Raw genomic sequence first — 13,509 nt, 5'->3', positions numbered from 1 at the left:
GGAGTGTTTTCCTTCATCATGAGTGACACCACGGAAGGAGCGTTGCGAAAGGTGTGCCTGTGGGCAAGCAGGCTCGTCATAAACCCAACCAAAACGAAACTGATGCTATTCACCACCAAGACAAGGGTACCTGAATTGTAGCTACCGCGGCTGAATGAACGAAGATTGGCTTTCTATACCTGCAAAAGAACCTTTATAAAGAAATGGGGTCTCCAGCCGAGGATAGTTCACTGTAGTGGGTCCCACCCTAACGTACGGCTCTATTATATGGTGACAGACTTCAAGCAAAAAGTACAATAGAACGAAGGATTCAAAAAACCGCGTATGTAGGTGCAACCGGGGCTCTCTACATACTATCCGATAGATGGCTGGGGCATGATCCGAGCCGTACATAGCCATTCTGACGGACAGCCAAGTAGTCATAAAGGCCTTGTGCTTAGCGACGACATCCTCCCTGTTGGTGGGGCAGTGCAGAAACAACTGAGCGAGCTGACGGATTGGCCAGATGGGGCTCTGCTCTTGCCAGTCCTTAGGCAGATACAGTCGGTGTCCTGCTGGCGACTGTCCAGGGCGGAATCTGCTCGCACTACTTAGCAGCCGCGTGGTACTGGCCCCATGCCACCAGGTTCGACATATCCTGCAATTCGTATTGCTAAAGCTGCGGAGAAGAGGGGGAAATCCTCACGCACTTCCTTTGCAACTGCCCAGGTCTAGCTAGAGTCAGACTACGGACACTGGGTAAATCATTCTTTGGGGACCTCAGAGAGATTTCTAGCTGCAGAGTGGGAGAGCTGCTTTCCTTCGTAAATGCTACGGGCTGGCTCTGAAGATCTGAACCGGTTGGACTCTGCGTTCTTGCTCTCATAGGAGCAGTCACGGTCTTAGGAGTCTGTGGCACCATCATAAGAAACAACATTTTCTGAACCCCTAAACTAATGACTTTTCTCTTGTAGGTGTATGATTATAGCGTCGATTCCCAATTCGTTTCCTCAGAAATTTTGGGAAATATATTTTGTCTAATAACGAGCTACAAATTCCAAGGAATGCTCGTGAAACTTGCGGGGATAGAGAGCTACCTTCAGTGTTCAAGTCTTCCAAGAAAATGGTTTATTGTTCACACGATTTTAAACAAAAAGGCGATTAAAATTCGGAAAATCACGCCTACGACAAAATTTTTGTGAGTGTGGACACCTTAACACACATGCTTTGGAATCTTGTCGGGTCTGTGACGAACATCGAAAAGCCTGCGCTGCATTAAGGCTTCTAATGTAGACAGTTTTACCGCACGATTAATTGTCCGACAACTCTCCGACAAGCTCCGTTTCAATCCGAATTAGAAATTATAAAACAAAGCTTAAAGACGAAGCAGTTCAACAATTCTGCCTGTAATTTTTGGAAAAAAATTAAAAAGTTTTTAAAAATATTTAATTTGAGGCATTTCCGGACTTGTTTATCGAGACAATATCTTGCTGTTGTTAAGAATAGAATCAATCCTACAATCCTACATGCTTTTATAGCATATATGATAAAAGCGCAAATCCCTCCGGGAATCCTTTCTCGACTACAAAGTAAAGCAGCGTTGCTAATTTTACTCCCAGGAATAATAAGCCTTTCTTCGCCTTTTTGAGATTTTTAAAAAATTTATATATTTTAAAATTTCAATAAAATAAATTGTTTTTCATATGGACGAATCATTTTTGTACAATAGTAATTTGGTATAGTTCCAAGCAGAAAAAATGGCTAGAAAGTTTAGAAATAAACCAAAATAAGATCATCATACTTCATATAACATTTATAGCGCAATGGTCGAGCTGCTTAAGCGCCAGTCTCCCCGATTTCGGCTCGGCATGGATTGTAGGCATAAAATTTTGTCGAAATAAGTATGTATTCGCTTGGTCTTCTTCCAAAAAATTTGGCTATTTTCGACCTCCTAAACCCTGTGTCAACACTAAGAATAATTTTCAGACCAGTGATGGCTATCTTCGTTTTCAAGCGCGATGTAGCATCTAACTTTGAAAACATAGTGATGAAAAACTTCCAACCAAGCCAAAGCTTGATCCATTGAAAAGCAAATTAAAAACAAGTCGGAAATCGGAAGTTCAACGCTTCAGACATGAAAGGTTTTGTCGATTTTGTATGTAGGAATATTTGGATTACATTTATATATAGCTAGTAGTGTAAATAAGTTGAACATACCCTATATTGAGTTCGATGTGGTAGTGATATCTTATTTCTTAGGAAATATCAATGCGAATGAGGTAACCTTGACTTACTATAACTTTGGTAATAATAGTAGGATTTTCATCAAACTTCGCAGTACAATGCTCTTTATTACTGCAAAGTTATATGGATCTGGGAAGATGGCTCGCAGTAAATTTTCAAAATATACTATCATACTTTTAGTCACATTTATTTGAGCAGATATCGGCACGGAGATTATTTCGGGGCCTAGATATGATACGCACGAACCATCATAATTATTTTTTTCAGAATTTTTTGTTTGGGTAGTTTCTGAAAAAAGGTCCTTGAAATAATTGACCCCTTCCGGACCCCAATATTCCGCTTTGCAACCAATATCAAAAATAATACCTGCTCCGGAAAGTACTCCTCGCGCCCTTTCATTTGATATCCTACATGGCTATATACGGGAAAAAAAAATTGCAGCCCTCTTTTATGTGTGGGGGCCTCCACCTAAGTGGGGATTCAAAATTCGAAATTTCCTATCGGGTTTCGTGTCCGTTTTGGAAGAAAGTTTGTGTGACAGACAGACATACATTGATGGTCACAAAAATAGATCCACTAGCACAAAGAAGAGGAAGTCCTGGTCATATGGAAGAATTACTATCACATTTGTTTTGAAAAATGGTTCCATCTAACTTGCAATTCCCGTACCACACTAAAACTTGGCTGCTCCAACTTTATTGTTGATCACTGCTACACAACGTCTTGGCATAGACTCCACTAATTTTCGACACCGTTCTGTTAATATTGCTGACTACTCTATTATATTATTTCCCATAATTGTGATTTGTTTAGGATATTGTACCTCCTTACGGAATTTTTCACATCATTCCATAAATTCTCAATCGGATTTAGATCCGGTGTTTGAGAGGGCCATGACAATAAAGAAATTTTATTGTCTTTGAAATATGTTCTCGCTTTAGCCGAAGTATGTTTCGGGTCATTATCTTGCTGAAAGACCCATTTTAAAGGCAAATTATCCTCAGTAAAGGGTAACATCACATTCTCGAGAATGTTGACATATCCCTCTTGATTCAAGTTCTCTTTAATCCAGTGAATTGAACTAACTCCATACGATGAAAATGTCCCCCATAACTTTATATTGCCACCACAATGTTTCACGGTTCTTTTGTATATTTTCTAGCTAATTCTTTATTCGGCGGTCTTCAAACGTAACGTCTACCATCAGAACCAATTAATTTATTTTGGTCTCATCGCTCCATTTCTTAGTATTATCTTTATCGTTCCCATTTTTGTATATATATATAACTAAAAAGGCTAAGAAATCCATAGATATATAAACAGATGAGATGAATTTACTATTTCGACACGAAAAAACCTAAATATATGCTTCTAAGGCGAAGGATCTATTATTAAAAAATTTATGACAGGGCAAAGTTGTAATTTTTGTGTGAACCCACTGCAGGTAAATTACTAAAATAAAATAATATGTTATTATTAACGTTATTTGAGTAGATATCTCTCGGAATGAGAGATATTTTGAGGCGTAGATTTTGAATAGATGCACTATTGTCAATTATTTCAGATTTTTCGGCTGGATAGGTTCTGAGAACCTGGTGCACTTTTAGGGGAATACATTTTGAGCCATGACTCCACTATCATAAATAAGATCAGTTTCGAAAAGTACTAATCGAGCCTTTTCATTTGATGACCACATGACCATATTTTGTCAAAAAAATTTTACAGCCCCCCTCAAACTCAACACAAAATGGCCCCACTTTCTATATGTAAAGGGATTCATACTACATCTTCATCACCACATCCTTTCATCAAATTCTGTAACAATTGGTTCAACCTTTTTCGAGTAAGTCGGGTGTGACAGACAGACAGACATTCAATCGATTTTTATAAGGTTTTGTTTCACACAAAACTAGATTAGATATCAAAAACTCTCTTAGCGGACACCTCTAATAGGCGGTCGCCACTCTTGGGTGGACAATTTTTTTCGGATTATATTTCTTTTTTGTATTTGAAAAACAATTTGCCATTCTTGGGCGGACACCCCTTTTGACCGGACGCGGACAGTAGATTTTATAATTTTAAAAAAAAAAACCGCTTAGTCGAACACGAACCTCTTAAAAGCGTACACGACGCACAAAATTGTGCGAAGGAATTCAAACGTAAAAGTCCACAAACTAATTTGGGGACTCCTCTGATAAGAAATATGTGTGCTTAATTCATTTATGAGTCCAACATTGTCTCACTGAATCGCAGCAAGTTGATGTGAAAAGTTTAAAAGGTAAAATAATTAATAATATCATAGAAGAAAGCGCTTTCTTTAAAAGAGAAAATATGAAAATGAAAATACATCAGTGCGTGTGCTAGCCAAATAATCTAAAACAGTTTCAATATTGATAAATTAATTTGACTTGTCTCAACCAGATTTGATAGAAAGACGCAGGCTTCCCTTATTGTGCGTAACAAAGAGACATTAAGGGCCAGATGGATTGCTGGAGAAAATATCAACAGTAAAAAAACTTTATCAATTCAAAAGGGAAAAACATGGATACCATGGTTTATACCCGGTCGGGACCAATTGTTCAAAAGAAAGCCAGGGAAATAGCTTTAAGCCTTGGTGTTAAAGATTTCGCTGCATCTAACGGTTGGCTCCAAAGATTTCACAGGAGACACTATACAGCATTTCGATGTGTGTCTGGTGAAGCCTCCGCTGTTAATTCAGAAGATGTTGAACTTCCAGCACTTCTAATTGGTTATAGATCCCAGGACATTTATAATGCCGGCGAAACAGGTCTTTTCTTTTGAGCATTACCAAGGAAAGCTTAACACTCGTAATTCAGAAAGCTGCACGTCTCAGAGCATTTGCCTCCGCCTGACGTCCCATTTAATGATTTAGTGGCTAATGGAATTCCACCGAAAAATTCGGCAAAAAAAAAAGAAAATTTACCTTTTCCTAGTCAATGCAAACTTTGCATCCTCGCGGCTTGCAATTACAAAATATACAAATTATTTTTCTTCCAAGCAACACGACATCCGCTTGTCAGCCGTTAGTTAGATCAGGGCGTTATTACAAATTTCAAAGTTCACTATCGAAGCATGCTTCTTGGCAAACATTGACACTTCTTCGGCGAAGAAACCAGGTAACGTGTTGGAGACTGTGCATTTCATAAAAGCAGCCCGAATTAAGGTGCAGTCAGTACCAATTATAAACTGCTTTAGAAAAGCTGGATTTGACAAAAATGATTCTTAATCAGAAAAATTCAAACCTGAGGATGACTTTTCCTTAGCAACGTTGTCTTCTATTTTCCAGTTGGCAGAAACACTTGGGGAGGGCTATTCCGACGCAACAGAATTCCCCGAAATTGATAAAGAATTAGCCACTGAGTCCCTACCAACACTCCGAGAGCTTGAAATCGACTCTTCCAGTAGCGAAATCTGCTTAAATGAAGAGGATTCCGATACTGAACAACCTGAGGAAGCATCAGAGGTGCTGTCAAATCAGGCTGCTTTGAAAACAATTTCAATCTTAAAGTTTTTTTTGTAAAAATGACTATACTGCCTTCGAGCCTTTAACAAATTTTAAAGGTCGTATTCAAACGCTATTCTTGGAAGAAAAACAGAAAATATTACGTCAGTCCACAATTTCCCAGAGTTCTGAAAAATCTAATGTAAATAAAAATTGAATAAATCTTTAGTTTAAGTTTTGCCTGGTAAAGAATGAAATACAAATTTTGTCATATCTTTAGAAAGTGTGTTCATTTGCTTACAAAGATAACGTATCTCGACAGCATTTTTTCGAAAAATTCTATTATTCCTCCTTATGGACGGACACGCCTTTAGTGTGGACAAAAATTGCTCGACGGTCAATGTCCATCCATGAGAATTTTCATTGTACAGGGTGCGGCAGCATAACTTCCTTTTTTCAAAACTCAATAAAAACTATTGTATGCATCGGAAAATATTTATTTATTTTTTATAATGTAGGTACATGTCTAAAGTTTTTATTTACATTGTTTTGAAGATCAAATCTGTTAGGTGACGTCCCCCATTCTCCATACATTGCGTAAACCGATTTCTGGCGTGTGTCATGACTCTTGTTAGCATAGCAGATGTTATGTTGGCAATTTCTTCTTGGATGTTGGTCTTCAAATCTTGTAGGGTTCTTGGACGGTTCACATAAACACGGGATTTCAAAAAACCCCATAGAAAAAAATCACAAGGGGACAGATCGGGAGAGCGTGCCGGCCATTCCAAATCGCCTCTAATTGAGATAAGGCGCTCTGGAAAGTGTTCCCTCAAAACAGCCATCGATGCTCTTGAAGTGTGTGCTGTTGCACCGTCTTGTTGGAACCAAGTGTCCTCCAAATCCAAATTTTCTAGCCGTGGGAAAAAAAATTCTGTAGCATGTTTACATACCGGTCCGAATTCACTGTCACTGTAACCTCATTTTCCTCAAAAAACCAGGGACCAATAATTCCAGCTGAGGAAATTGCACACCACACTGTGACTTTGGGTGAATGCAAAGGCTTTTGATGCAATTCTCGAGGGTTGGTGTCAGCCCAGTAGCGCATGTTTTGTTTGTTAACCGACCCCCACAAATGAAAATGGGCTTCATAGCTAAAAAAAACAATAGCACCCTCGGGAACGACATCAAGAAGAAGTTCACACGCGCTCATCCGAGAATTGAAGTCACGTTCTGAAAGTTCCTGCACTATCGCCATCTTATAGGGATGAAAATGAAGATCATCACGAAGAATTCTTCTCACAGAACGATCGGATAGTCCAAGGGCAGATGCGTGTTTGCGCGCAGAACGCCGTGGCGATCGCAACATTGACGCTCTCACTGCTTCAATGTTCTCAGGTGATCTAACGGGCCAAGGGACTCCAGTTCTTCCTTTTGTCGCACTTGCAGTTTGTCTGAATGTAGTGGCCCATGTAATAATTGCTTTGCGGTCTGGAACGGGAGCCAACGGGGCTAAATTAAAGCGATTCCGAAATGCACGCTGTGTTGCAATAACCGAACATCCGCTTGAAAAGCAAACCTCAACGGCAAAGGCACGCTCCTCACTATTCCAACGCATGATGGCGACTGAATCGTATCGGGACAAAACTTTACAATATCCCCTCTTGAACGAGACCACTAGCGCTCCGCTATGACATCAACTAACTGAGTGGCGCGCATTTTAAAAAAGGAAGTTATGCTGCCGCACCCTGTATTAATCTAATAAATAAAATAGCTGCCTGTGTCCATCCTTATAAAGTTCTGTACGGTTTCATCTAGCGCAGGGATAACTCGGTAGACTATCTTTTGCGTTGAGAATGAGAATCATAAGCCTAAGTCCTCTGGGCCCAAAACTTTCACAAACGCGAAACTCAAAAAAAAAAATTATGCGATTTCGCGCATGCCTAAACGTTTTAACCCGGAGCCCGGATTGCCCCCCTATGATATGATTGATTCATATCACAAACAGGCGGTATCTACCTTCGCCGACACATATGTAGAACTGAATACCAGAAATCTAAGATTTTTATAGCACTGAGCGGTTTTCGGAGAAGAAAAGTAGTTTCCTGACTGCGGGGGGGCTCTGAAACTTCACTGCCCACAATATTCTGCGAATGTTCGAAATCTGAATCTGCTTGTCTAAGCATATTGCAACATCCCCCGATGATTAACTTAAAAATTATTGAAAAATGAGAAAAAGTAATGAGATATTGATGAAATTCGAAAGTACTAGAGGACAACGCTGACTGACTGACTGACCTATGTCCGCATCCAATATAGACGGGCGACAGTTTCTCCCTAATTATCCGGTCTGTCATCAGTTTTGTACGGGTATTGAATCAACCCTCAACTCTCGTCATGAAGGCATATTCTAACGAAACGAAACGCGGTACTGTACAAAATGAACTCGTAGTATAAATGGGTCTTCGTAAATAGTGAACAATTGAAATTTTAATTAGAGAAACCTAGAGCGCTTCATACCTGAAGCGGCTAGTTTCGGATTTCTGATTTATTCCATACTGAAAGGCTAATACAAACCGCAAAATAAAAATAATGGCCTCCGCTCTTTAATATGACATGAACACATGTGGTTTATTTAAACAAAATTTTAAATTTGCTGTTTATATAAAAAATGGACATACATATATGCGTTATAAAGACCAGAGCTACGACAAAAGTGTTCGCCCGTTTAGGCATCATTAACAAAATCGACCCAGGAGACCCCCTTCCCCATTAAATCCCCGAACAACTATTAAATGAATATTTTGAAAATAGAAGTGCATACGTACTTTCTAACAAGTTCCCCTCTCGATGCATTTTCCAAAACCCAAATTCCAATCTTTGCGAACACTAATTGCTTTTGACCGCACTCCTATTTTCGCTTTTCCATTTCCATTTAAAATTATAATATTACCTACACCACTTCACCCAGTTGCCCCCTGGCACTCACACATCGTCACTTAAGAAACAAGTCCTTAAATTCTTGCACCTGGCAGTGCTAAAAAACTTCACTTTCCACCCCTCCAAGTTGATTTTACTATCACTCCACTAAAGAGAATCAAACAAATTCGCATTTCTCTTTATTTATGAAAGAAAAAGCTAAACGGATAAACACACACCAGCGCCATCCGAAATGCTCATTCGCCGGCATAACTCAACACATTCAACACAAGCCGCACACATATTCAACCCACTGCACATCACTCCACCGCCGACCTTTTATACCAAAAACCTGGTCAGATGCATTTTTCGCAATGACAAACCCCCGAGATGTCGAAATTGTAGACGCGACATGAAAATTACTCAGGACGACTTTCCACTCACTTTTCCACAGTAACGGGTTCACTTTTGAATAATCGGATCCGCTGGCGTTCGGCCCAATCGGATTTCAATGTGCAACTGTATCATCGATTAGTAATTCCATTCCGAGAAAAAGCCACATTTCTTCCGATAGACAGGGTTATTACTGGCGAACTTATTCCGAAGCTTAAAATGGCGGTAACGGAGGGTCACAGGAGGAGTTAATGGGTTCGCAGCACGTCGCGACCCATCTCCAAGCACATTTCCAACGCAACTTGTCCTCTAGTCAGATATCTTCGCGGACGATTTCAAATGCATAATGCAATGCTGCAATCGATTCGCGGAAATAATCCCCGTGCCATTCACGGTGGACGCGAGAACATTTTAAGGACTCAAGTTTCTGAACTTTCCAGTAGTTGAGAAGGAAAAAAAAACCACTCTGACCGCAAGGCACTGTGAACAGATACAATGGCGACAGTACTGAGCAAGAGGACACTCCGATGTCCTCCCGGAGAAAGCAGCACCGTTTCTCCTTACATCCAACTCGAGAAACTTCAATGCTGTGTCCGTGCCTCCAGTGTAGCGACGGCTTCACACTACGGATATGTTTTACAATGTACATGGACCCGTTGCCGTTTTCCAGATCCTTTTCTATAAATGGAGGGTTACGAAGCGACATCGCGCACCGCCTGCCGATATGCTGATTGTCTCCTTTTTATCCCACCGTTGTGTCCCTGCCTGCAAACAACCGGATTCGTTGCCACTCGCCCGGCACAAATAGTGAACAGTTCAATTTGGTTATTTAATTCCGTTCGGGCTCATTGCGATGACTTCACTTTTCAGGCAACTTCTAATCGCTCATGAGTATTTTAGCGGAGAAAGATTTCGAATCTTTAGATGGTAAGATACATTGCGGATGGTGGCTTGGGAATTATACGCGCTGATAACTCATTCCAACAGCTCCATTTGCCTGTTAATCCGACAGAATGTCTGGCAAGCAATTACTGCCACTTCTTGGCTAATAATTGTTAGTATCTTGGACTGGCTTGAATCACGGCCCAATTAGATTGTTTTCAAGGTATCTAAACCGGACAATAAACCTGGGCAGTATGGAACCTAAGGAGAAATTCTCAACCTTAGGCCGACGTGTATTTTGCACTATTCACAGATATCACCAGAGTATTGCAGAAAGGTAGCGGCTACTCTCTCATTATCCTTCAGGATAGTTAACGCAATGACATGCAGTAAAGATACAATTATTATTCTGTTAAGGGAAAGTCGCACCGCGTCCTTGAAGAACTATTGTGCCCCTTTTACTGGTTCTTCTTCTTTTTCTTCAGTCTTTGTCCCGTTCACAAGCGGGGTCGGCTCGTCGTGATCGGCTTCGCCATTTGGCTCTATCGAATGCCCGATCTGGGTGCAATCTCGAGGCTTTCAAATCCCCATCCAGCGTATCAAGCCACGGTTGTTTAGGTCTGCCTTTTGGTCGTTTACCATCGACTTCGATGTTCAGACCAATCTTGGCAAGTGAATTCTCGTTTGCACGAATGGCGTGACCATACCATCGAAGACGCCTCTCTCGCAACTTTTCCACGATCGGTGCAACCCCATAACGATCGCGAATATCCTCATTTCGGATGTGATCTAAACGTGTCCCGTCACTAGTCCAACGTAGCATCTTCGTCTCCATTACCGCAAGACGCCGTTCATTGTCTTTTATAGTCGGCCAACACTCAGAACCATAGAGAGCGATTGGACGGACGACATTGCGGTAAATTTTAGATTTGAGACGTTCGTTGATACATCGATCACAAAGAACTCCAGTTGTGGAACGCCAGTTCATCCAGGTTGCGTTAATGCGTGAAGCAATTTCATAACGCAGTTCTCCATTGGCTGATAGCGTTGAACCGAGGTATTTAAATCGCTCAGTTCTGGGCAGATTACTGCCGCTGACAGTGATTGTGCCTGTTTCATGGATATCGGTCGTCAAAAATTCAGTTTTGTTTAAATTCAACCTGAGACCGTGTTCCATGAGGCGATCATTCCATTTTTGAACAAGTTTCTCGAGATCATTTTTGCTATCAGATGCTAGGAAAACATCATCTGCATAAAGCAGTGTGTAGGGCGCTGGACGTTGAATATCCCGTGTGACGGTGTCCATAACAAGGACAAAGAGGAGTGGTGAGAGGGCGCTTCCTTGATGAACACCAACAGAGACACGAAGCGGTTTTGATACACCCGCCATACTTCGAACTTAACTTTTCGGATCGTGGTAGAGCAATTGAACCCAGCGCACGAGTTCTTCTGGCACTAAGTGTTGTCGTAAAGCATACCAGCATTCCATGAATAACCGCGCAGCGTGTATTGGGTCAGTAGTTCCGCAGTTCTTGACAAATCCGGCTTGATTCACGGTTATTTCAACGATTTCGCGAATACGGTTGTCAAGAATGCGTTCAAAAATCTTCATGGTATTGTGGCGCGGCAGGATCCGCAGCATTCGAAATTTATTTCGAATGTTGCGGATGCGGACGGGTAGATGGCGCGGAACTCTCCACTCACTTTAGAACTCGCCACTCATTTTAGAACTCGCCACAGGAGTGAAGGATTACAGAAGGCTAAATGCACAGACTGTTCCTGACCGATATCCAATTCCACTCATCCACGACTTTGCGCATCACCTCGCGAATTATCGCATCTTTTCGACCTTGGACTTAGCCAAGGCTTACCACCAAATCCCAGTAGCTCCTGAAGACATTCCAAAGACGGCAATATGCACACCCTTTGGACTCTTCGAGTTCACCCGAATGACTTTCGGATTGTGCAATGCGGCGCAAACCTTTCAAAGGTTAATTCAATCAGTCCTGCGAAACCTCGATTTCTGTTTCGTATATTTGGATGATGTTTTGGTCGCTTCTTCCACTGAGTCTGAGCACTTAGCCCATCTCGAGTGCATTTTTCAACGTCTCCTTGAGGCCAGTTTAGTCCTAAACGTTGAGAAATGCAAATTCCTTCAAAAACAGGTGAGATTCCTCCGCCACTCCATTTCCCCTGAAGGAATACAGCCCGACCCAGACAAGGTGCAAGCAATTACAAGCTTCTCGCGTCCGAAGACAGTGAGGTAGTTGAGGAGGTTCTTGGGCATGCTAAACTTCTACCGACGTTTTCTGCCCAAGGCCGCCCATCACCAGTCCGTTTTGAACGCGTACTTGTCTGGCCCCAAAATAAAAGACACACGAGAGATTGTGTGGTCTGAAGAGGCTGTCCGCGCGTTCGATAAATCCCGACAGCAACTGTCTGATGCTACACTTTTGGCATTTCCTCTGCAAGATGCACCCCTAGCCGTTTTTGTTGATGCCTCTGACATCGCAGTAGGTGCTGCCCTTCACCAAAAGGTGGATCAAGTTTGGCAGCCGTTGAGCTTCTTCTCGAAACAGTTGAATCCCGCTCAACGGAACTACAGTACCTACGATCGCGAACTGCTCGCCGCGTACTTGAGCACCAAATACTTCCGTTTCTCCCTAGAAGGCAGGCCGTTCACAGTGTTCACGGACCATAAGCCTCTCACGTATGCTTTGAAACAAAAACCCGACAAAGCGTCCCTTCGTCAGCTTCGACACCTGAGCTTCATAAGCCAGTTTACGTCGGACATCCAGCACGTATCCGGCAAGGACAACATAGTTGCTGACGCTTTGTCTCGTGTCTCCGAGGTTAACATCCCCGCCTCACTCGATTTCTCGCATCCGCAACATTCGAAATAAATTTCGAATGCTGCGGATCCTGCCGCGCCACAGAATGGGAAAGTAACCGGATCGGACGATAATTTGAACATTCTGCTGAACTACCTTTCTTTTTCCATATTGGAGCAGTGGTACTTTCTTGCCAGTCAGATGGTGTTCTTCCTTCCTGAATAACCCGGTTAAAGAATTCACTGAGCCACAGTGTTGGGTCCCTGCTCTTCGCTTTCCAGAGCTCAGATGCGATGTCGTCAGGTCCTGTTGCTTTCCCCGATTTCATTTGTTTTATTGCCTCCTCGACTTCAGTTGCGCTGACTGGTGGAACTGCTCCAAATGTCGGCAATGATTGTGGAAGTGGAGGATGAGCAAATTCTTCAGTTGAAATCTGCTCGAAGTATTCTCGCCATCTATCCGTTGCGGCTCGACGGTTGGTAAGCAAAGTACCGTTCTTGTCATTAACACAACAGAAGTGTTCGATATCCTGTGTGCGTTCATCACGGCTTTTAGCAAGTCGATACAGATCTCTCTCGCCATCCCGAGTGTCAAGTTTATCGTAAAGATTTTTGAAATGGTTTGCTCGAGTGACAGCGACCGCTTTCTTTGCTTCCCGGTTGGCATTCTTATAAATTTGCCAATTAGCAGGCGTTTTATCGTCGAGAAATTTGTGGTAGAGGCGTTTCTTTTCACGGACCTTCATTTCAACATCATCATTACAAAGCCAAATATCTCGGTTGATGTACCGCTTACCCGGCT

At 42.0% G+C, this 13,509-nt stretch overlaps 1 protein-coding gene across 3 annotated transcripts in view; it reads right to left on the bottom strand.

The window, feature by feature from the left end:
* The window catches only part of LOC119646702 (bromodomain adjacent to zinc finger domain protein 2B), a 149,624-nt gene that overhangs the window by 45,998 nt on the left and 90,117 nt on the right, over positions 1-13,509 (bottom strand). Inside the window, exon 1 of one of the 3 annotated variants that reach the window (XM_038047270.1) lies at positions 8,512-9,447. The exons of the other annotated variants lie outside the window; for them this stretch is intronic. The gene's annotated coding sequence lies outside the window, so the exon portion shown is untranslated. Of the gene's footprint in view, positions 1-8,511; positions 9,448-13,509 lie in introns of those variants that run through there. 3 annotated transcript variants of the gene reach the window in all.

Source organism: Hermetia illucens, chromosome 1 (genome assembly GCF_905115235.1).
Source record: "Hermetia illucens chromosome 1, iHerIll2.2.curated.20191125, whole genome shotgun sequence".
Taxonomy (NCBI): domain Eukaryota; kingdom Metazoa; phylum Arthropoda; class Insecta; order Diptera; family Stratiomyidae; genus Hermetia; species Hermetia illucens.
This window is presented reverse-complemented; position numbering and strand designations above follow the sequence as displayed.